This window comes from Phaenicophaeus curvirostris, chromosome 27 (assembly GCF_032191515.1).
Source record: "Phaenicophaeus curvirostris isolate KB17595 chromosome 27, BPBGC_Pcur_1.0, whole genome shotgun sequence".
Lineage (NCBI taxonomy): Eukaryota > Metazoa > Chordata > Aves > Cuculiformes > Cuculidae > Phaenicophaeus > Phaenicophaeus curvirostris.
This window is the reverse complement of record NC_091418.1, coordinates 5394380-5402452: the sequence shown is the minus strand read 5'-3', so window position 1 is coordinate 5402452 and position 8073 is coordinate 5394380.

The window sequence follows — 8073 nt, the reverse complement described above, 5'->3', positions numbered from 1 at the left end:
TGGTCGAGGTTCAGAGCGGGATGCGGGTCCCTCCCGGCTCCGAACCGGCGCGGGATGCGGGTCCCTCGCAGCTCGGGGTGCGGGTTCCCCCCCGTTTCGCCCCGGCTCGGGCTGCGGGTCCCCGGGCTGCGGCTGCAGCCGGTGCCGCCTGCGCCGGGCGAGGCTCGACCGGGGCTTTTGTAAGCGGGGCGGGCGGTGCCAGCGGGCGGTGGGCAGAGCCGGCCCCGAGAGCCGCCCCCGGCCCCCCCCGCAGCCCCATCCCCGCCCCCCGGCTGCCCCCGACCCCTCGCACCCCTTTTTTTCCCCCTCCCCATCCCTCTTTGCCTCCAATCTCCCTGCGCTTCGTGCTCCCCTGGGAGGCTGCTGAGCCAAACGCGCTCTAAAAAGTCACCGGTGTTAGTTGTAAAGCTTGTTTGTCCATTAATACATTATGAACCTTTCCAACAGAAGAGCCGTGGGATTGCTCCAGACCGAACAAAGCCAAGGTTTCCTTCTCGAAGAAGGAAAAAGCTCTTCCCACCCCGGTGCAACCGCTGCAAGAAGGACATTTCATTTCAGAGCCCCCTTTTCTTGCAGAGCTCCCGTCGGGCTGGTGAGAGCTTCTCCAGAAGTCTTTTCTCCCCGGAATAAGCTGTTGGAAGCCAATTAAACTTCAAACAGAGATTTGCACCGTCCCGCAGTCCAGGTTTCTACCATCCAGCAGGCAGGGGTGATGTGAACGTTCTCCTCTGGGGCTGCGTTACTGCCAAGGCAAAAATAGAACAGCTGTGGTGCTGGTGCCAGGAGAGCAGGGAGGGAACCACAGAATGGTTGGAAAAGACCTTTAAGATCATCAAGTCCAACCATCGATCCAGCTCCGCGAAGTCCAACACCAGAGCATGTCCCCACGTACATGAGTCTATATGAACCAACCGTGTCCTGGGCTGCATCAGAAGCAGCGTGGCCAGCAGGGCGAGGGAGGGGATTCTGCCCCTCTTTTCCTCTCTTGGGAGACCTCATCTGGAGTCCTGTGTCCAGTTCTGGAATCCTCAACATAAGAAGGAGATGGAGCTGTTGGAACGGGTCCAGAGGAGGCTACAAGGATGATCTGAGGGCTGGAGAACCTCCCATACGAGGACAGGCTGAGAGAGTTGGGGTTGTTCAGCCTGGAGAAGAGAAGGCTCTGAGGAGATCTTATAGTGACCTTCCATAACCTGAAGGGGCTGCAAGAAAGCTGGGGAGGGACTGGTTACAAAGGCTTGTGGTGATGGGATGAGGGGCAATGGGGATAAACTGGAGAGGGGCAGGTTTAGACTGGACATGAGGAGGAATTTCTTCACCATGAGAGTGGGGAGACACTGGAACAGGTTGCCTGGGGAAGCTGTGGCTGCCCCATCCCTGGAGGTGTTCAAGGCCAGGTTGGGACCTCGGGCAATGTGATCTAGAGGGAGGTGTCCCTGCCTATGGCAGGGTTGGAACTGGATGATCTTTAAGGTCCCTTCCAACCCAAACTATTGTGTGCCTCTATACAACATCTAATTGTCTTTCAAACCCCTCCAGGGATGGTCACTCAACTGCCTCCCCAGGCAGCCTGGTCCAATGCTTGACAACCCTTTCAGTGAAGAAATTCCTCCTGATATCCAACCTAAATCTTCCCCGGAGCACGTTGAGGCCATTTCCCCTTGTCCTGTCCCTGGCTACCAGGGAGAAGAGACCAACACCCACCTCACTACAACCTCCTTTCAGGGGGTTGTAGAGTGTGATAAAGTTTGATGCAACAATGAAGCAGAAAATCACCTTGGAAAGCTGAGTGCATCTCTCTGGTTTGTTGAAGAATGCTCCTAAATTTCATTCTCGGGACTCAGCCTCCTAAATGGGTGGAAGAGGAGTGCTGAGCTGGAGGAACCACTTCCAGGTAAAGCTGTGGCTCTCTGAAAACTGGGAGAATTTCGCGTTGGAACTGCACAGCTGAGCATCGTGGAGGAAGGATGCTCAGCTCTTACGCTGGAGCAAGCCCTGAGGGACCGAAAAGGTTTAGTCCCCAACAGCAGGTCAGTCGTTAAAGTGAATCTGAGCTTTTTGAAGCTGGGGTGGGGGAAGGAGGAGGTAGATTTCAACCATGGTCTCCCCTGTGAGCAGGGGCTGCTTGGGTGACCGCAGAGGGGTCCAGCCTGGAGTCCCTGCGCTCTTCCCGCATCCAGATGCTCCTGGACCACTCGATGGCAGCATTGCCTAAATATGCAGGAGGAGGCCTGGGAGAAGGGCTGGGGAAGGGATTTCCAGTTCCCCCCCACCTCGAGGGGCTGTTTAGGGGCATTGCTGTGATTTTGGCGAAGGGCAAAACCCTAAGGAGGGGAAAACCTGGCAGCGGGGATAACATTGGCAGCCAGCTCAGCAAACCCTTTCCCACTCCAGCAAATCCTTTCCTGCTCCCTCCATCCCCAAGGTGTGCTTGCAGCCCAGAAAACCACCCGTGTCCTGGGCTGCATCCAAAGCAGAGGGACCAGAGGGCAACGGAGGGGATTCTGCCCCTCTGCTCCGCTCTGGTGAGACCCCAGTTGGAGCCCCACGTCCAGTTCTGGTGTCCTCAGCACAGGAAGGATATGGAGCTGTTGGAGCGAGTCCAGGGGAGGTCATGGGGATGATCTGAGAGCTGGAGCATCTCTCCTACGAGGACAGGCTGAGAGAGTTGGTGTTGTTCAGCCTGGAGCAGAGAAGGCTACAAGGAAACCTTAGAGCAGCTTCCAGTAAGGAAAGGGGCTCCAGGAAAGCTGGGGAGGGGCTCTTGATCAGGGAGGGCAGGGAGAGTACGAGGGGAACGATTCTGAGCTGCAAGAGGGGAGATGGAGATAAGATCTTGGGGAGAAATGTTTTGCTGTGAGGGTGGGGAGGTCCTGGAACAGGTTGCCCAGAGCAGGGGTGGCTGCCCCATCCCTGGAGGGGTTCAAGGCCAGGTTGGATGGGGCTTGGAGCCCCTGATCCAGTGGGAGGTGTCCCTGCCCATGGCAGGAGGTGGAACTGGATGGGCTTTGAGGTCCCTTCCAACCCAAACCATTCCGTGATGTTATGATTCTATGTTGCTCCAAGCTGGATCTGCATCACGTCCAGAACCACTGCAGGGCTGAGAGTGAGCCCATCCCTGTCTCTTGCCTCCTTTTCCCCAGTAGGAAGAAGTGGGCGATGCCTTTGCACGCTCCTGTTGAAAAGAACCAGCTATTTTTTTTTTTTCCTGTGCTGCTGCCATGCAAGGAATTGAAATGCAGCCTAACATCTCGACCAAAGCAGACTCTGGAAGGGGCACGCGCGTATCAGCTTGTGCGGATCACTGAGCACTGGGTATGCCAGGCGGGTATTTCACCCCAAGGATATGGGCTTTTTCTATTTTGGAAGAGACTGCATTGAAAGGAATAAATAAATAAATCGATCCTAGGACAGAAACCTGCAGGAGGGAGAGCAGATGTATTCAAGCCTTGGCAAAAGCAAACAGATCAGTGCGAGCTTTTGACAACTAATTAATGCTTGCGGGTTCCCGTGAAGATGCCAGCGCTGTTCTGGGTGTGAGCGCATCGGGCTGTTCCACCAAGCTCCCTCCTCCCTCTCCCTATGTAGAATCACAGAATGGTTTTAGTTGGAAAAGACCTTTAAGGTCATCAAATCCCACCATCAATCCAGCCCTGCTAAGTGCACCACCAGGCCATGTCCCCAAGTAGAGCATCTACTTGTCTTTTAAACCCCTCCAGGGATGGTCACTCAACCACCTCCCCAGGCAGCCTGGTCCAATGCTTAAAAACCCTTTCCATGAAGAAATTCCTCCCGATATCCAACCTAAATCTCCCCTGGTGCATCTTGAGGCCGTTTCCCCTCATCCTGTCACTAGCAACCAGGGAGAAGAGACCAACCCCCACACCTTCACGCGTAGGGTCAGCCCTTGCAGAGCACAGGGAGCTTTGGAACCGGCAGTGGGAGAAAACCTTGCCTTTTCCTGTTGTGTTTTCTAGAAGGACAGGAACATCTGACGCTGGAGTTTTCCCAGCAGAGTCCCCAGGGCTGGCGTAACATCAAGTGCATACAAAGCGTGGTTGTCTGGGAAGAAAAACCAGCCTCATCCTTCAGGGAAGCATCAGAGATGGTGTTTATCCAGCTTCTGAGTTTCCAGCTCCTCCATCCACTCTGGCTGAGGGGCTGGATCCTCTCTCCCCAGAGCAAGCAACACCAATGATGGGTTCAAGGTTTGCCACCTCCCCAAAACGTTGCCGTGGGTCCTAAATAACAAATTAAACAACAGCAAATTGCAGGCTGCCAGCAGAGGTGTTTGCAGGGCTTTTTGCTTGTAGAGACAGGCTGAGAGATGGGGTTATTCAGCCTGGAGAAGAGAAGGCTCCAGGGAGACCTTTCCAGTATGGAAAGGGGCTGCAGGAAAGCTGGGGAGGGGCTCTTGATCAGGGAGGGCAGGGGTAGGATGAGGGGGAATAGTTTTCAGCTGCAAGTGGGGAGATTGAGATGAGATTTTAGGAAGAAATGTTTTGCTGTGAGGGTGGGGAGGCCCTGAAACAGGACACCCAGAGCAGTGGTGGCTGCCCCATCCCTGGAGGGGTTCAAGGCCAGGTTGGATGGGGCTTGGAGCCCCTGATCCAGTGGGAAGTGTCCCTGCCCATAGCAGGAGTGGGACTGGATGGACTTTGAGATCCCTTTCAACCCAAAGCATTCCCCAATTCTAAAATAAGTGCTGGTGAATCAGGCTGGGCTTTAAATTTGGGACTGTGGCACCAGTGGGGGACAGCAGTGGGGGACAGCAGCTTCCACCCAGGGGGGCAATTATGTCTTTTCCTAAAACAGCTGGATCCGGTAAAGAACATCTGCCCTGTTGCTTCCCTCAAGCAAAGCAAGGAAGCAGCTTGTCCTCGTGCCCCTGTGCAGGCAGGAGAGACAGTGAGGAGCTGCATGAACCATTTCCCACCACACTGAGCAGCGCTTGGATGCTCAGCAGAAATAACTCACTTTGCCAAGCTGCTCCTCACAGTTAAATTGGAAATGATATAGCCTAAAAGCCTCAGAAACAAGCAGCCTCCTGTAAAATGGTTGGAGTCAATGATGCAATGGGTCTTTTCCAACCTGGTGATTCTATGATTCTATGAAAATAGGTTGCACAAGCACATGTTCCAGCACACACCTCTCCAAGCTCCCCACCTTCCCCTGTGCAGTTGCCTGGGCTTTAAGTTGAGCCCAGCTGAGCTCTGCTCTAGGTGTTGTGCTCTGGAAGGGGTTGATGGTTCTCAGGTGGGGGTGTTTTGTGATTTAATGAGGGCTCTTTCTACTCACAGGTAACTTCCTGCTGTAGGTTCTTATGGTTTGGAGACTCCAAAGCAGGGTGGATGAAGGCTGCGTAGCTCCGAATGGCGGTGTCTTTGCTAAATGTAAGCTTGATTTCTGGGTTTTTTGGTTGGGTTGGGTTGGTTTTGTTTTCAGGAGAGGGGTGAAGCTTCCTTGTTTAGAGCAGCATGAGGAAGCTTGGACTGTGCAAGCCCAACTGCCTCATCCCTGGAGGTGAGCATCACAACCCCCTGGGTGAGCATAGAAACTCCTCTGTTTCATGTAGGGATATGAAATTTTCACCAAGTTCTCTAGGACAGGAGGTTTTTTTACACTTCCTGACCTTGTAGAAGGAGCATGTTCACTGGTTTCCTTAGAAAGGAGGTTTTTGAGGATGTTCTGGTTGAGTGCTCTTTAAGTCATCTCTTACCTCAGCAACATCTGCGTTAGGTGGTGGCGGTCAGCAATGTCACCCTTAAGCTGGTGAGTAAAGGAGTGCTGCGTGTTTGCTGTGTGCCAGGGAAGGCTTTAGTAGCTTCCTAGACCAGGGGAGCTTTTAATTATGGATATAAGCCCATACATGAGCTAAAAAGGGTCTAAAAGTGTAGTGTTGCAGCACCCTTATTGCAGGAAGGTCCTTGTGTGATGGCAGCAGCTCTGAGCTGTTAGAAACAAGACAAGGGAGAGGATAAACTGGGGGTTTTCTTGCAGTTCTGCATCGCTGTGGAACCTTGTGACTGTGGGTAGTGGAATTATAGAATGCTTTGGATTGGAAAGGACCTTAAAGATCATCCAGATACCTCTCCCTGGATCAGGGGCTCCAAGCCCCATCCAACCTGGCCTTGAACCCCTCCAGGGAAGGTGACTCAACCACCTCCCTGGGCAGCCTGTTCCAGAGCCCAATGACCCTTTGAAGGAGCCATCCCAAGGTTTTCCTGATGGGTTGGGTTTAGCTCCTGGCTCTGAATCCTGGAATATCCTCTGCCTGGGCTGGGCAGCCTTCTTCCAGCTGGAGGCGATTATTTGCTGGTTTAATCCAGCTTGTTTGCTGTTGACTTCAAATGCTAGTTCTCCCCAGCAACACTTGCCCCAAATTCCTTTTCAGCTGAGCTTCCCACCTCCCTGAACGATGCCTGGTGGGGTTCATTGCGGGATTCCTTCCTCTCCATCCCCTGCTTTGCTTTCTTTATTCTCCATGTCAGGTGGAAGGAGGCTGAAACCTATGCTTAGCATTAACTATTATTTTAGGCTTTGCGTGAGTGGGTGAATAACTCCTCTTTGTGCTCTTCAAAAGCCTTTGTGGAAGTTAGGAAGCCTTTTCCTCTGCCCCAGGCCTCTGCTTTGAACTTCAGAGCTGGCAGAACAGCAGTTTGGGGATCTGCAGGGCTTTGATGGGGCAGGATTTAGGGTGTAAAGCATTCAGCTTGTACCCAGCGACAGCAGCAACTTGTCCTGCCTCAAAGGTCCTGGCTTTTTCCAGCCCACCTGCCCAATAGCTCTTACTAGGATGGGGATGAGCCTTGGAGCAGCTGTGGCCTCTTGCAAGAAGAGCTGAAAAAGATGCTGTTTGCTATGGAAATGGCAGTTTGGTCCCTTACTGGTGAGTTCCAGAGAGGAAACCAAAGGACCAGGAGAGGGATGGGTAGCCCCTTGCCTCTCTGGTAGCTGTTAACGCTGCTTAATGAGGAAAAAAAAAAAATAATGGAATCTGAGGTAGCCTGTGTGCAGCTTTAAGGGGTGAGGAAAGTGGAGCTGGTGTTACTTTAGCAGATGCCCAAGTGTGCAGAGACCAACCAGCCTCTGCCTGAGTCTTTTGCCCCAAATAGGAAGAGCAATTCCCCATGGAACGAAGAAGTGGAGGCAGCATTTGCATTGCCCCGAGTGCTGGACTCCTCCAGACAGGTTGTACTTCTCCGTGGCAGCTGCTCCTTAATTTCTCCCTCCTCGTCTGGAGCCTCTTGGTGCTCTTTGACATGTCTTCAGGCCAAAATCACTGGAGCCTGGCTTCAGGTGTCTGAGCAACGCTCTCAGCTGGGCGAGGAGTGGCTGGTGGGAACACAAAGAATGTGAAACCTGGCTGTGGGCACTCCAGAGTAGACCTGGCTTGGAGGTGGGTTTCAGCCCTAGGGGAGATAGAATCATAATAGAACCACCAGGTTGGAAAGGACCCACCGGATCATCGAGTCCAACCATTCTCATCAATCACTAAACCATGTCCTTCAGCACCTCATCCACCTGTCCCTTAAACCCCTCCAGGGAAGGGGACTCAACCCCCTCCCTGGGCAGCCTCTGACAGGGACCAATGACCCTTTCTGTGAAAAATTTTTTCCTGATGTCCAGCCTGAACCTCTCCTGGTGGAGCTTGAGGCCATTCCCTCTCGTCCTGTCCCCTGTCCCTTGGGAGAAGAGCCCACCTCCCTCCTCTCCACAACCTCCTGTCAGGGAGTTGGAGAGAGCAATGAGGTCTCCCCTCAGCCTCCTCTTCTCCAGGCTAAACACCCCCAGCTCTCTCAGATGCTCCTCGTAATCCTTGTTCTCCAACTTCTTCCCCAGCTTCGTTGCTCTTCTCTGGACTCGCTCCAGAGCCTCAACATCCTTCTTGTGGGGAGGGCCCAGAACTGACCCCAGGATTTGAGGAGCGGTCTCCCCAGGGTCGAGTCCAGAGGGAGAAGAACCTCCCTGGCCCTGCTCTGTTTTACATCTGAAAGTTGAGCACTGCAGGCTTTCTGGATGACTTAAACCCCTGTGTTTCCTCTCCTTTTCCTCCTACTCCACCCAGGTGGA